This window comes from Nansenia antarctica (genome assembly GCF_963989245.1).
Source record: "Nansenia antarctica genome assembly, chromosome: 2".
Lineage (NCBI taxonomy): Eukaryota > Metazoa > Chordata > Actinopteri > Argentiniformes > Microstomatidae > Nansenia > Nansenia antarctica.
The window spans coordinates 63,981,046-63,998,291 of record NC_137675.1 but is presented as its reverse complement, the minus strand read 5'-3'; the positions used below and the strand labels follow the sequence as shown (position 1 = coordinate 63,998,291).

The 17,246-nt window shown below is 47.2% G+C and overlaps 1 pseudogene across 1 annotated transcript; it reads right to left on the bottom strand.

Moving 5' to 3' along the window:
- Positions 1 to 891: 891 nt before the first annotated feature.
- LOC308150430 (E3 ubiquitin-protein ligase TRIM35-like) lies at positions 892 to 5,937 on the bottom strand (annotated as a pseudogene). The gene is made up of 6 exons: positions 5,534 to 5,937; positions 2,915 to 3,010; positions 2,398 to 2,628; positions 2,276 to 2,298; positions 2,074 to 2,192; positions 892 to 1,442 (listed from the first exon to the last, which is right to left on the bottom strand). The product of its transcript is annotated as an E3 ubiquitin-protein ligase TRIM35-like (transcript).
- Between the last annotated feature and the right edge of the window lie 11,309 nt (positions 5,938 to 17,246).

Here is a 17,246-nt window from a genome sequence, read left to right as displayed (position 1 = left end):
AACCTCAACCAGTTAACAAGAGATAATCACAGCCAACCTGAGCTCAAATGTGACAGGGTCTGGTGAAAAGGTCCCCAAGTAAGGCAAGGGCTTCTTTCTTTTTGACAGATTATGGAAGTATAGATTGTAAACTTTCAAATGAGGTGTCATACATTGAAATCTAAATAGTTGAAGAAGATATGCTTATTTGAATGTTTGTACACCATAAACTAAAATACCAGAGAATATCGTTCTGAATCTAAACAGACGCGTTTGCTACCATCGCGTTTGGTAATCACTAAACACTGACCGACAGCAGATCTGGGATCAGCAAAAGAGCTTTTATTAAATGTCCCACAATTTACATATGAGGAGATCTTCCCAATGCAGAGCACTAGTCATAGAGGAATCACATTCTGCCTGTTGGATTAGGATTCATACTCTGAGCAAAGTAAGCAAGTAAGTATAATGTCAACACAGCAATTATAACTACTACAGCTTATGATAAAAAATAAATCTTAATAATTTGACAGCCTTAATATTTTATATTTATGATTCTAATATCATAAGACTCACTTCCATGCCCCTGAGACACATGTAGTAACAAAAGAAAAAAGAAAGAACATACAGAATAAACAATAACAAGTTTTTGTTTGTTTAAGAACTCAACATTCTTAAGATACAATCATGAATATAAATCATTCAATTATTGAAAATGATAGTGTCGTGGATTTATTACCACACTTGTCATCAACTCTCTATAATTACCAGTGAGTCAGCATTTATATCAGCAAATGTAATGAAGCCTTATGTATAAATGATTAACTATGTATCGAGCCTGTTATTGACTTTGGATCGGGTGGGAAAGACGGGTGGGCCCGCGTGGGCCCACCCCCCACCCCCCACCCCTCCTCACTGGGATGACATCACGGTCAGAGACACCTCTGATTGGCAGATCTGTACATCAGGGTGTTTAGCATCACCAGCAGGTCCAATAGAGAAGTATGGGAACAGTCTCTCAGTGAAGGTGTGTTTATGAGTGTGGATGAGTGTCTTGTCTTCAGGGTCGTAGAAGGAAACCTTCCCCTTGTTGTAGTCCAGCTGTACTCTGATCCTCTGGGGTCTCCTCTTCAGGGTGATGGTGTTACCCACTCCATCTCTATACTTACCATCCCTCTGTTCTATAGCCCAGATTCCATACGGTGGTGATGCTCCTACCTCCCCCTTTCTGTCCCTGGACTCTTTAACCACACCCATGACCCAGGCAGGATGGTCCCCCACCTCCACGTCCCAGCTGTGCTCTCCTGAGATGAACCCCTCAGAGCCCAGAACATTTGCATACTTCATGAACCGTTCTGGGTTGTCAGGCAGCTGCTGCCTTGACCCTCTATGTCTCACACTGGTCAGATCATCAGACAGAGAGAGCCAGGGGGATGCAGTGTTGGGGTCCAGAATCACAGGAGCTTTAAAACAAACACAGATGCATTCTACACATTATGCGCTGTATTATTTATTATACATATTATACATATATAATATATATATATATATATATACATATGTAATATGTATTATATATTATACATTTGTGATGGCAGCTGGTCAACTGGAACGTCAGCATCATAATGCCTAGGTGAGAATGTTAGCTATAGCTAGCTATGTACTGTAAACTTCCCTTTGAAAAGCCTATCTGACCCAGTAACACTGACAGATATTAACAGCTGACAGCTTCAATCTAGAGGGGAAGTGGTTGGGGGCGGGGTTAACCAGCTATTGTTACCGCCCATTACCTGGCTGTGCAGACGTGTGAAAAACTCAGATCTTTAAAAGGCTTTTTCTCAGGAATGTGATTTCAGGGGTACATTCAAATACACATGTCGTCTTCAGTTTTATTCCAATTTCACATAATGTGAAAGCTGACAATCTGTACTTTCAGACTATGTCAAAAACTGAAAGATGACTTTGGCACCTGGCTGGTCAAAACACTGGCTGGTGTCACATAATATTATTATGAATGTATTAATGCGGTATGTTCTATGAACATGTTCATATAATCTATTAGATATTCTTAATCCAATTCTGGTCAGTACTAACCGTGCTTGACAATCCCCTGCATCTTCTCCCAGACTCTGAACTGCAGGTTGCACAGGTGTTTGGCCACGTCTATCAGCGCTCCTGAAACCTTCTCTGGGTCTGGCAGTGTGAACTGGGCTCTGGAAGAACATTCAGTAGTCAGTGCTGCTGTGGGCTTGGGTTCAGAACCCCAGAGAAGAGAGACCAGAGACAGATCACTTACCTTTTCTTACTGGCCTTGAAGTTCTGGAGAGGAACAGAGGAGAATTGTCATCAATGCTAGTGATGTCATCAATCAGTCTCTGAATACATTTACAATTTCTGTCTGAGAGAAGGCATCCTTACCTGCAGGAAGGAGATGTCTTCAGCTTTCAGCTCCTTCTCTAAGGCTGTGATTGTGTCTAAAAGTGATGATATCTGTCTGCTCAGTGCCTCAGTCTTCTCCTTCATCATCTGACTCTTCTGCTCCTCTTCCTCCCTCAGTGCAGCTATCCTGGCCTCCTCTTCCTCTCGTAGAAACTGGTGAAGTTTCTCAAACCCCTCCTTAATCTGTCTCTCTGTGTGCTGGGCCTGGCTCTGGAGACAGCAAGGGGAATAATATTATGATCACTGTAGTTTTACTACCATATAGTACATTAGCTATTTTTACTTTAACTTTGGTATTAGTATTATTATTATTATTATTATTATTATTATTATTATTATTATTATTCAAAGTTTAGGTGAAATGTATGCTGCTCTCTTTATGATATTGAGTTGCAGATGCATGACTATCAGTTAGATGTCAACAGTATCCAATACTGAGCAGAACAAGAGAAGACCACATCACTGAAGACAACACGTTGCCTGACGTACACAGTACCTTAATGTGTTTTGATGTTTTATCACAGGTTTGTTTAACTTTGTTAAAGACCTCCAGCTTCTCCTGTAAGGGTTTCAGAGCTGTCTGGAGTTCCTCCTGGATTGAGACAACACTTTACTGAGGACATTTGGACACAAACTCTTTGAATCATTCCCCTCTGGCAGGAGGTCCATCAGGACCAAAACCTCACCACACTAAAACAGATTCATCCCTCATTAATGAAGCCCGAGACCCCCACTGACCCTCACTGACCCCCACTGACCCCTACTGACCCTCACTGACCCTCACTGACCCCCACTGACCCCTACTGACCCTCACTGACCCTCACTGACCCTCACTGACCCTCACTGACCCTCACTGACCCCCACTGACCCTCACTGACCCTCACTGACCTCTACTGACCCTCACTTACCCTCACTGACCCTCACTGACCCCCACTGACCCCCACTGACCTCTACTGACCCTCACTGACCCTCACTGACCCTCACTGACCCTCACTGACCCCCACTGACCCTCACTGACCTCTACTGACCCTCACTTACCCTCACTGACCCTCACTGACCCCCACTGACCCTCACTGACCCTCACTGACCTCTACTGACCCTCACTTACCCTCACTGACCCTCACTGACCCCCACTGACCCTCACTGACCCTCACTGACCCTCACTGACCCTCACTGACCCTCACTGACCCCCACTGACCCTCACTGACCCTCACTGACCCCCACTGACCCCTACTGACCCTCACTTACCCCCACTGACCCCCACTGACCCCTACTGACCCCCACTGACCCCTACTGACCCTCACTGACCCTCACTGACCTCCACTGACCCCTACTGACCCTCACTGACCCTCACTGACCCCCACTGACCCCTACTGACCCTCACTGACCCCCACTGACCCTCACTGACCCCCATTGACCCCCACTGACCCTCACTGACCCCCACTGACCCCTACTGACCCCTACTGACCCTCACTGACCCCTACTGACCCTCACTGACCCCCACTGACCCCCACTAACACTGAGTGTTGTCACAACCAGACAGTTCTGCATGTACAGTACAGGCCAAAAGTTTGGACACACCTTCTCATTCAATGCGTTTCCTTTCTTTTCATGACTATTTGGTACATTGTAGATTCTCACTGAAGGCATCAAAACTATGAATGAACACATAGGAATTATGTATTTAACAATAAAGTGTGAAATAACTCTAAATATGTCTTATATTTTAGATTCCTCAATGTAGCCACCCTTTGCTTTTTGTTGTTAATAAAATATATAATAATAATATTTAATATAATATGTGTTAATAATAATATGTTATTATATGTATATATATATATATTTAATATTATTATTATATATTTTATTAACAAAAAAACTAATATATGTTATTAACATCAAAAAAGCAAAGGGTGGCTACTTTGAGGAATCTAAAATATAAGACATATTTAGAGTTATTTCACACTTTTTTGTTAAGTACATCATTCCACATGTGTTCATTCATAGTTTTGATGCCTTCAGTGAGAATCTACAATGTAAATAGTCATGAAAATAAAGGAAACACATTGAATGAGAAGGTGTGTCCAAACTTTTGGCCTGTACTGTACATTGAAAACAACGTTCCCACACAGGGTTGAGGCCGGACACAGGTGTGCAGGCTAGCTCAGGGTTAGATGACAGCAGCCAGGTAGATGTTAGCAGGTGTGTAGGCTAGCTCAGGGTTAGATGACAGCACCCAGGTAGATGTTATGTTAGCAGGTGTGTAGGCTAGCTCAGGGTTAGATGACAGCAGGTAGGTGTTAGCAGGTGTGTAGGCTAGCTCAGGGTTAGATGACAGCTCAGGTAGGTGTTAGCAGGTGTGTAGGCTAGCTCAGGGTTAGATGACAGCTCAGGTAGGTGTTAGCAGGTGTGTAGGCTAGCTCAGGGTTAGATGACAGCTCAGGTAGGTGTTAGCAGGTGTGTAGGCTAGCTCAGGGTTAGATGACAGCAGGTAGGTGTTAGCAGGTGTGTAGGCTAGCTCAGGGTTAGATGACAGCTCAGGTAGGTGTTAGCAGATGTGTAGGCTCGCTCAGGGTTAGATGACAGCACCCAGGTAGGTGTTAGCAGGTGTGCAGGCTAGCTCAGGGTTAGATGACAGCAGCCTAGTAGTAATAGGTTTCCAGGGTATATTATATTCCTCAGGAGTTCATATGCGTCTCTAGAATATGGCGTCTCTCTCAATCACTTCCTCCTCTCTTTAATCACCTCCCAGGTAGGACAATGACCACCATTCAAATAACCCCCGCCAACAGGCAAGCCACTCCCCCATGTACCCTGGGTAGCCAATCATCATAACCCACTGAGCTTACCATGACAGATATGTATACAACAGAAATAGTTGGATCGTGACAGTGTTATCTTGACCCCCACTGACATCACAGTCACACTGCACTATTCTTGTAAATAAAATAAAATAATAAATCTGTTTCTGATTCTCTGAGATTTCTGGACTCATTTGACAGTATCTCTTTAACACAGCTGTTAGGAATCATTATCATAATCCTTACAGTGATCTATCTGTCACTGAATTTCAAATAGTCATCTTCATTTATTGAACAATTGTATTTATGTTTACCTTATGCTCCTGTGCAGCCTCGTCTACTGGGACACAGTCATGAGACTTGTGTTTCTTTAAGGCCTGACACACCAAACGGGCTGTTGATCCTCCAGACAGAAGAGCTTGCGTTTCTCACCGTGCAGACTGCACAGCACCTCAGACCCTGCCTCAACTCTCTGACTTCTCTGCTGTAAGAAGGCCTCACACACGTTCTTTAGGGCTAGGCTAAAGTAAAGAGGCTCATCCATTGAGGATCTTCTCCTACAAACTGGACATTCCCGAGATCCCTTCTCTTTCCACCATTCCTGCAAACAGGCGTTACAGAAGCTGTGCTTACATGACAGGAGGACAGGATCTTTAAAGATGTCACGGCACACAGGACAGGAGAGATCCTCCTCTGGGAGAGACGATGTAGCAGCCATGTTCTCACACGATGCCTGTTCCTCTTCTATACTAGCTCTCTGACCTCTCTCCTGTAACTGAAGTTCAAATGGACTGTTGCCTAGTAACCTGAACACAAACATGTAGTCTAATTAACGGTCATTTAGTAGTAGTACTAACTGTTGTATAAAAAAGCAATATCACACTCGAGGTCGTGCTGTTATACTGAATATATACCTCGTAGATCCTATGATGTACCCACGTCAGCTAGCACTAGCTACCGGAGTTAGCCACCGTTAGCTAACAATGAGGCTCCCAGTGACAGATGGCTAACGGCCAAGCTCCACCATGGCCATCGAGCGTTGCGTCAGCGTTGCGTCTAATGTGCGTTGCGTCCGAAATTGGGATCAAATGCATTGTAATCAATGAAAGGTGCTCCACCTGCTGCGTTGCGTCAGCGTTGCGTTGCGTCAGCGTTGCGTCCGATGGCTGCGTCCAAAGTAGACATTCAAAAAAGTTTGATTTTTGACGGTGGACGCAGACGTCACAATGAGACCAATTGTACCACGTGGTACCACGGACAGCTCCAAGTACGAGCTAGCCAGTGGAGCTAGAGTAGAACGTTGACGTTGACGCAACGTTGACGCAACGCAGCAGGTGGAGCTTGGACAACGGGAAGTTGACGCAACGCCGATGGCGAGTTGACGCAACGCAGCAGGTGGAGCTTGGCCGTAACACAGCTAACTCAACCGCACTCACCACCCGTTGTTTTGCTAAGTCATAATCATACAGCCAATTTCTCCACATATACGGCCAGAGCTAGATATGTAACGATAGTTATGGAGATAGACTCCAGTTCTATGAGTGGAGCGGAGCCCCATAGGGGAGCTCTGCTCCTATTGGTTTACCCGCTACCTAAAGTAGCCAATGACTGAATTTTTCAATGCCTGCGCCCGCCTGGGGTGCTATATAAAGGGGCGTCCTTCGCTCCATCATTCTCCCAAACATACAAAACAGCCGGGTTTGAACGAGTCGAAGTGGGCCAGCAGCCCTATGGGGCTCCGCTCCACTCATAGAACTGGAGTCTATCTCCATAACTATCGTTCTATATCGTGGAGCTCCGCCCCATAGGGGAGCTCTGCTCCTATTGGTTTAGGCGGAGCGAGCGAGGCCAAATGTACCCCCACTGAGACTATTAATCCGAAAACAATCTCAGCGGCACCCGGAGCTGACCACTGATGTTGGTTCAAGACAACCTTAAAAAGTTGTCCCAACCCACACCGAGTCTGCTCCACTGATCTAGCCCTTACGTGAGCACGCAGGGTTGTAGATCTAACGGAACATGTCCTGGAGGAGGGTCCCCTCCCCAGGCACATCCGTAATCATCCTGACAGCACTTGAATAGCATCCCCAACCAGGGTAATCCAAGTGCCATCCCCACTACATCAGTCCTCAGCAAACTGAGGACAGAATGAGAAAAGGATGAGGAAGAAATATCACTTACCCAACCCTTACGTTGGGTTGTTGATCTAACAGACATGTCCTGGAGGAGGGTCCCCTCCCCAGGCACATCCGTATTCATCCTGACAGCACTTGAATAGAATCCCCATGACCAGGGTAATCCAAGTGCCCTTCCCACAACATCAGTCATCAGCAAACTGAGGACAGAATGAGAAAGGATTGAGGAAGAATATCACTGACCTAACCCTTACGTGAGCACGTAGGGTTATTGATCTAACGGAACATGTCCTGGAGGAGGGTCCCTTCCCCAGGCACATCCGTATTCATCCTGACAGCACTTGAATAGAATCCCATGACCAGGGTAATCCAAGTGCCTTCCCCACTACATCAGTCATCAGCAAAACTGAGGACAGAATGAGAAAAGGATGAGGAAGAAATATCTTCAAGTAACACCGTATAAAAAGTGATGGCGACGACCAAGACGCCGCCACACATATCTCCTCCACTCCCACTCCCCTGAGAATGGCCACTGATGCGGCCATGCCCCTGGTGGAATGAGCCCGAATGCCAGTCGGCACGGGCTGCCCCTTCGATTCGTATGCGAGGCTAATAGCCTCGCAAATCCAAAGGGACAGCCTCTGTTTCGAGAGTGGTGTCCCGGCTTTCTGTCCGCCATAGCAGATCAGAAGCCGGGGAGAAGATCTCAGTCCTGCCTCGCGCTTCACATATTGTGCCAACGCGCGCACCGGACAATACAATGTAAAACGCCTCTCCCTCTCTCCGTCGTGAGGAGGAGGAGGAAAAAAAGGCGCTCAGAGCACAGCTCTGAACCCTAAACCCACGATTAACCGTAGGGATAAAATCCGGGTTAGGGCGTAATACAGCTTTTGTTTCGTCATCAGATATGATCAAACAATCTGCCCGTGACGAGAGAGCGCACAAATCACTCACTCGCTCAGCCGTAGTCAAGGCGAGGAGTAGACTCGTCTTGAGAGACAATACAACGCAACGACACAGTGACAATGGGTTCGAATGGGGGCACGCACAGCGCCTCTAGCACAATCGACAGGTCCCATTTTGGCATTAGTCCTATGAGGGCGTCTAAGCCTACACACTCCAGTCAAAAAACGCTAAAACCAGCGAATGACTGAAAAACCCGTGTCGTTGTCGCAAAACCCTCATGACAAGCTGAGATGGCAGCCGCGTAAACTTTAATAGTTCCCGCCGCCAATCCCTTGTCAACAGCGACTGTAAGAAGCACAAGAACGTTTCGACCCGACAACAGACAGGGTCAACGTCCTGTCCCTCACACCACTGTGAAAAACTCGCCAGCGCACCGCATATCCCTTTGCAGTGGATTGCGCGCGCGCACTCTGAATGGTCTGAATGACCGCGTCTGTCAGACCCCTGCGTTCTAACAATCCCTCTCAGTAACCAGGCCATGAGGGGCCCCCCCTCATAGGCGGCCCCTTCACCAAGCCTCCGGCTTGAGAGAGTGCATCTTGTCGATGAGGTATGGGCCATGGGCCCTCTACCAACATCTCCATCAGTTCCGGAAACCACGGGGCTCCGGGACGGTCCGGGGCTACAAGAATTAACTCTAGCCTCTCTGACCTCACTCGTGCCAACAGTGGGAGGATAGATGTCAGGGGTGGGAACGCGTATAACAGGACCCTCGGCCATGGGTGGAGTGCGAATGTATCGACTCCCAATGGCGGGTTGTCCTGTTCGCGCAGGGAGAACCAAAGGTGACACTGCGCATTCGTCCGTGACGCAAACAGAACCACTTCTGCTTGCCCGAACCGTGCCCAAATCAGCGACACAATGGAGGGTGCTAACCTCCAGTCGTCGTCCCTCGGGCCTCCCCGTGATAACAGATCTGCTCCTTCGTTGAGCAGACCTGGAATGTGGAGAGCTTTCAGCGAACTCAGGCGACTCCGCGCGCGATGACGCGCGGGTCTCTCCAGTAGCTCAGGTCGGTTTTGACCGATCTCTGTATTACAATCAACTTGCGACGGCGTCTCACTGGAACCCGTCGCAGTCGTGCGAACCGCCTCTGCAGTCTGCGCATGTGTAACAGGCCTAAGGGGACCACTACATGGGCTGCAGACATCAGTCCTAGTAAGGACATCCTTGACAGAGCGGTGATTGTATTTGTCACTCGACACACCCGGAGAGCTGACGTCAGTGTCGCTCTCCGTGGTGCCGATAAACTGGCCCTCATCTCGGCAGTATCCAACTGAATGCCTAGATAGGAAAACTGTTGAGCCGGCCACGGAGCACTCTCTGTCCAGTTTACAGCTAACCCCCGCTGAGTGAGGTGCTGCACCAGTGAGGTTGCGTCCCGAATGGCTCGATTTGGGCATTGGGCCAAGACCAGTAGGTCGTCGAGATATGCTAATATGCGTATCTCGTTTCGCCTCAGTGGTTCGAGTGCTGTCTGCACGCATTTGGAGAAAAAACGAGGAGCAAGCGTGCACCCGAAGGGCAGGCGCGTGTACTCGTAAACCTTCCTTTGGAAAGCAAAACGTAGGAATTTCCTGTGCCACTCTGTGATTGGCACACGAAATACGCGACCCTCAGGTATCTACGAAAGGGGCGTTTCGCCACTCTCTCGTTGAGGACCCTGAAATCTAGTATGGGTCTCATGTCTCCCGAATTCTTTGGAACAAGGAAATACGGGGAGTACCATCTCATGTCCCACTGGTCCCTCGGAACCAATGTCACTGCGCCCTTTGTTAGGAGATTCGTAATCTCCTCCTGGAGCGCACGTGTCTTTATCGGGCAGGACAAAAAACAGTCTCTCTCACGCCCCTGAAGGGCGGAGGAGGCTGAATGAACTGTAGTGCATATCCCCTCCTCAATGTCCTGTCTAGCCAGCCCGACAGAATACCTGTCCCTTCTAGTCATTCTGCATAACGCAACGACAGCGGCTGGACCGTCTGTTGTGGTGCAGTCGACAGAAAAAACTTGAATTTCTGTATGATCCCAGCCGCCGCTGCACACCGAGGAGGTGGCACAGCCCAAGGTGGGGTCATTTCGAAAGGGATGGGCTGTCGTCTGTAAAGAGTGTTTGTTATGTGTAACAATGCTCTTTATTGACGCAGGTTTATTATGCCTGATAATCAAAGAACCGGCCGCACGCTCATGAGCTGGGCCAGGTCTTGATAGACATGGAGGGGTTTTTGATGTACATAACGACCCCTCTATACGGCTACATACAGGGGTGTTTAACCCGCTACGTGTCGTGATAGGGGTAAGTCCGTTAGGCAGAGAGCTGGCCACACGCCGGTAAGCTGGGCCAGACTCCGGTTTGTTGTAGCGAGTCGACCACACTCTGACAAGGCAGGTCGATCTCCGCTCTGGTAGATAACGGTCCCTCTATACGGCTACAGCCAGGGGTGTTTAACCCGCCTCGTGTCGTGATAGGGGTAAGTCCGCTAGGCAGAGAGCTGGCCACACGCCGGTAAGCTGGGCCAGTCTCCGCCTTGTTTCTAACCGGTAGCGATTCGACCACACTCTGACAAGGCAGGTGGGTCTCCGCTCAGGTAGATACCATGGAAAATCCTCCTTAGGGATGGTTTGCCGTCTGTAAAGAGTGCTTGTTTTGAGTAACAATGCCCTTTATCGACGTAGGTTTATTATGCCTGATAACCAAAAAACCCGCCGCACGCTCATGAGCTGGGCCAGGTCTTGATAGACATGGAGGAGTTTTTGATGTAAATAACGGTCCCTCCATACGGCTACAGACAGGGGTGTTTAACCCCCTTTGTGTCGTGATAGGGGTTAGTCCGCTAGGCAGAGAGCTGGCCACACGCTGGTAAGCTGGGCCAGTCTCCGCCTTGTTTCTAACCGGTAGCGATTGGACCACGCTCCGACAAGGCAGGTGGGTCTCCGCTCCGGTAGATAACATGGGAAAAATCTCCTTTACTGAAAAAGTAAGGTGGGGATTTTCCTTCTTTTGCCTCTTTATGAAGTAGCAGCCATGAAGAGGAAACCGGTGGTGGGGTCATTACCGACCCCTCCGCCCGTGAAACCGGGCCACGCTGCCGTGGGGGGCCGTAGCGGGCCCTCCCAGTGGTCAGCGGCGGGGGCTGGGGATGCCGAGTGGGGCATGGCTCCGTCGTTTAGAGGTAGAGCCAGTGCCGCATCACGCCGAAACCTCAGTTTCGCAGTGATTTTCGCAATGGCGGCGTTAAACACGGCGATGTTATTCGCCGCTGCCGCCGCCTGCGCACCGAGATGGGGCGGCGAAGGCGGGGAGCACGTGCTCTACCTGCCGCTCGCTCTCATCAGAGCTTTCTGATTCTGACACCGGCACCGACCACTCAGCTGGGTGAGGGCGGCGTGATGTCAGGGCCGGCTGAGCGGGCGGGACCATCCCTACTTGGGGAGGTGCCTGCCCAGAACGCCGTTCTTGCTTGTCCTCCGCTGCTAGAAAATCGCAGCGGCAGGTAGTCCGCTAGGCAGAGAGCTGGCCACACGCTGGTAAGCTGGGCCAGTCTCCGCCTTGTTTTTAACCGGTAGCGATTGGACCACGCTCCGACAAGGCAGGTGGGTCTCCGCTCCGGTAGATAACATGGGAAAAATCTCCTTTACTGAAAAAGTAAGGTGGGGATTTTCCTTCTTTTGCCTCTTTATGAGGTAGCAGCCATGAAGAGGAAACCGGTGGTGGGGTCATTACCGACCCCTCCGCCCGTGAAACCGGGCCACGCTGCCGTGGGGGGCCGTAGCGGGCCCTCCCAGTGGTCAGCGGCGGGGGCTGGGGATGCCGAGTGGGGCATGGCTCCGTCGTTTAGAGGTAGAGCCAGTGCCGCATCACGCCGAAACCTCCGTTTCGCAGTGATTTTCGCAATGGCGGCGTTAAACACGGCGATGTTATTCGCCGCTGCCGCCGCCTGCGCACCGAGATGGGGCGGCGAGGGCGGGGAGCACGTGCTCTACCTGCCGCTCGCTCTCATCAGAGCTTTCTGATTCTGACATCGGCACAGACCACTCAGCTGGGTGAGGGCGGCGTGATGTCAGGGCCGGCTGAGCGGGCGGGACCATCCCTACTTGGGGAGGTGCCTGCCCAGAACGCCGTTCTTGCTTGTCCTCCGCTGCTAGAAAATCGCAGCGGCAGGTGTCCCGGAGGAACTTCTTCGTGGTCGGCGGCGAACGATCCATCGCTGAAGGGAAAAGTTTCCTCCGCTGAAAAGCGTCCTCTGCTGCTTTGAAGTCGCAGCGGCAGGCGTCCCGGAGGAACTTCTCCATAGGCGGCGGACGATCCATCTTGAAGGGAAAAGTCTGGCGGGTCCTCCAGTCTTAGTAGTCGTCCTTCTCAGTCTTCAGATATAAACCCGTGCTGAACTTTTTGGGAGAATGATGGAGCGAAGGACGCCCCTTTATATAGCACCCCAGGCGGGCGCAGGCATTGAAAAATTCAGTCATTGGCTACTTTAGGTAGCGGGTAAACCAATAGGAGCAGAGCTCCCCTATGGGGCGGAGCTCCACGATATAGAACTGGAGTAGTAAATGCGTATCTATCTGTAATTCAAATAGGAATATTACCTCTCGATTTCCGCTATTGTCAAAACAAAGACGGCACCTCGACTAGGGCAGTTTGCATCCTTGATGTTGCATTAGCGCCATCTGGTGGAGGTAGTTAACTCCTACAGTGTTCGGGTTTGACAGATGTTCCCTATCAGTCCTGGGGCCTCATTCATAGAACGTGCTTAGATCAAATTTTGATCTTACCTGTGTCGTACGTAGAAAACCACGTCAACGTAGTGATTTATACAATTTCAACGTGAGTCAATTTGATCGTGGAAACGATCATAGCTCGACGTCGAGTATTCAACTTGCTTACTTACATTACCTACTGGTTATGCGGAGTTATTACATATACCTCTGAAACACCTTCTGACAGTTCACCTATGCTAAAGTTTTTTGATAAATTAAATATTCCCCAAATGAATCGCTCTCAAAAAGAAATTGCAGATAGACCCGTGGAAATGCAGGAAATAATTGAATCAATTAGGGGAATGCAGAGTGGGAAAGCTCCAGGCCCGGATGGCTATCCAATCGAATTCTACAAAAAAATCACCACTAAATTGGCCCCTTTGCTTCTAGACATGTACAAGGACTCCATGGACAGAGGAACCTTACCACAAACACGTACAGAGGCATCTATTACACTTCTGCTTAAACCAGGAAAGGTTGCTTCTAACTGTGGTTCCTACAGGCCTATCTCACTTTTGAATGTGGATGCCAAGATACTAGCGAAGGCTCTGGCTACCCGCTTACCCGCTTACCCCATTCTACCTGATATAATATCGACAGACCAATCTGGTTTTATCAAAGGCCGCCACTCCTATTCGAATATTCGTTGTCTCTTAGGCGTGATACACTCCCCTGCGTCTGATACTATACCAGAAGTAGTTGTCTCACTGGATGCTGAGAAGGCATTCGACAGGGTCAAGTGGACATACTGTATCTGTTTGAAGTTTTACAAAGATTTGGTTTTGGGCCCAAATATATCTCCTGGATTAAGTTGCTTTACTCCTCTCCTAGGGCATCGGTGGTCACAAATGGGACCCGCTCTCAGTACTTTCCCTTGTCAAGGGGAACACGGCAAGGTTGTCCGTTGAGCCCTTTGTTATTTGTCTTGGCACTTGAACCCCTCTCAATAGCACTCAAATCTGCAGCCTTTATGCATGGGATACAGAGATGGGGTTCGGAACACAAGCTATCTTTATATGCGGATGACCTGTTATTATATGTGTCCGACCCTGTGTCATGTATGCCTGACATCACGAAGCTACTCTCCAGTTTTGGCCTCTTCTCTGGATATAAGCTGAACTTCTCTAAAAGCGAATGCTTCCTGTTAAACGCCTTGGCGCTTCAGATCCCCCAGAGTAGCTTGCCCTTTCAAACATCCAAAGTTGGTTTTAAATACTTAGGAGTTAATATTACCCGTGACTTCACAGGCCTCTACAAACATAATTTCGAACCTCTCGTAAACAAACTTAAATCTGACCTTCAGAGATGGGATGCTCTCCACTTGTCCTTGGCAGGCAGAGTACATTCAATCAAAATGAATGCCCTACCCAGATTCTTATATTTATTCCAATGTCTACCCGTGTTCCTTCCAAAATCCTTCTTTAATTCTATAGACAGGCTTATATCATCTTTTATTTGGGGTGGTAAATCTCAGAGGGTCCACAAAGAACTACTTCAGAGGCATAGACAGATGGGGGGCCTAGCTCTTCCAAACCTTATTTTCTATTATTGGGCCGCTAACATACAGAAAGTCGTCCACTGGACTCACTCTTCAGATGCGGGCTGGTGCCTGATGGAGGCAAAGTCTTGTTCCTCGTCCTCTCTTCACGCCCTGGTCACATCTAAGATGCCATTATCTCCCTCTAAATACACCAACAGTGCAGTTGTTGTCTCTACTCTCCGAATATGGTCCCAGTTTAGAGCACATTTCAAACGTCAAAGCTTTTCAATCCAGAGTCCAATATGTCACAACCACCTCTTTATTCCAGCAAAGCAAGATGTAACTTTTTCTCTTTGGCAACAGGTGGGCCTTGTAAAATTTGGAGACCTATACATAGATGGCATATTTGCAAACTTTCGTGACCTCTCAAATAAATTCCATCTACCTAACTCGAACCTCTTTCGCTATTTCCAGATCCGTCATTTCATCCAAAGTCAATGCCCGTCCTTCCCTAACATGCCTCCATTATCTGTACTTGACACAATCCTCGATACTCCCACCAGTCAAAAAGGTCATATATCGAGACTCTATGACATCATAATGTCCCTTAAAGGAGAGTCAATTCATAAGATTAGAACAAGCTGGGAGGAAGAACTTGGTCAACAAATAGCGGATGAAACATGGAACAATGCATTAGACAGAGTGAATAGGAGCACCTCTTGTGCCCGACTTGGACTTATACAATTTAAAGTTCTTCATCGTGTCCATTTCAGTAAAAACAGACTATCCAAAATATTCCCTGAGCTTAACGATATTTGTGATCGGTGTCACAATGCCCCAGCAGACCTTACCCATATGTTTTGGACCTGTCCTCAACTGACTGGATATTGGTCAAATGTCTTTAAAATTATGTCCGAGGCACTGGGTATTGATGTACGACCGAATGCCTTGACTGCCATCTTCGGGGTTTCAGAGAGCGATCGACTGACTAACATCCAAAAGAATAGCATGTATTTTGCTTCCCTATTGGCTCGGAGGAGAATACTGCTTGATTGGAAATCACCGAAACCGCCCACAGTCTCAGCATGGCTGAGAGACCTAATGCTATATCTTAAATTAGAAAAATGTAAATACACAATTAGAGGTTCCACAAGCAAATTGTATTCTACATGGGGCTCTGTGTTGGCATATTTTGATGGTCTTAAGACTCTCCCTGAAGTTCCAACCTGAGGGATGCAGGCTTCTGACATGTCACCTCTCTAGTGTTGGTCCATGTAATGTTGCGACGACCTGTCTCTGTAGATCCTATATGTACTGTCTTGGTAGTTACCTGGTTGCAGCTGTGATACAACAACAACATTATTATTGTCCAGTGTGAACATTTATTTTAATCTATTTTCTTTTTCCTTTTTTAATGTTATTACTATGCTAATGTAACTTTAGGGCCCTGCAGGAAATGTTTGGGGTTGGGTGGGGGGGTGGGCAGAAATGTGTGTAAAAAAAAAAAGATGAAAATCAACATGTTTAATCATATTGTATTGTGTAACTTTTGAATAAAAATACTTGAAAAAAAAAAGTAAGACTAAAAACCCATAATTTAATACTGCCTTTAAATTACTAAATTATTAAATTACTATTATATAATGATTGGAGCACTTTGAGCAACAGGAAAAGCGCTATAGAAATTAAGTGATTATTATTCTAATATATTTATTATTATTATTATTACTATATATTTATTATTATTATTACTATATATGTATTATTATTATTATTATATTTATTATTATTATTATATTTATTATTATTATTATTATTATTATTATTATTATTATTATTGTAGAGCCAATGGGGGTCTCAGTAGTAAGGCTGGCTCTGCGTTCTCTACTTCCTTGTTGTTACTAGCACTAGAATAAAGGCCATTGCATAAGCTGTTTGACTTGAGTTTCCTGTGCTCCTTCTAAATTACATATCTACATAAGAAACAATTAAACCAACAACGCCCCACCCCGACGCCACAGGATGCTATCTACAACACCCATCCCCCTCCCCCGGATGACACCCATAATCAGTTGATGCTCTAACAGTCCCTGCTTCCATAGAGTTGATACCATTGACATTCCTGATATAAAGCTGGGACTCTCAACTCTTGCTATCCCTGTTCATATCAGTAACAGAACAGTTAATTGCAAGTCTGAATGCTTTATACACCCCTCAAATTTAATTTCTATACCCTGCCACACACAGCCCACACAGAGACCAAACACAAAACCACTCAAGCTAGCACTTTTCAATGCCAGATCCTTAGCTAATAAGTCTCTCTTAATCAACGACTTGATTAGCTCCTATGAACTAGATTTCTTATTTATCACTGAGACCTGGTTAGATAAAGATAACAAGACACCAATTCTTATTGAGTCAGCACCCCCCAATTTTAGAACCTTAGATGTCGTTAGATCCCACAAAAAAGGTGGTGGAATCGCCTCTTTCTTCCGAGACAGTTTTAACTGCAAACAGAAATCCTTCTGGGAATTTTTATCATTTGAATATCTTTCAGTTGTTTTTAAATGTTCCACTCGAATTCTTTTTATAATTTTATACAGACCACCCCAATACTCTACTAGCTTCTTTAATGAACTTACAGAGCTTCTCTCCATCATTACTACTGAATTGAATGGTCTGATCATT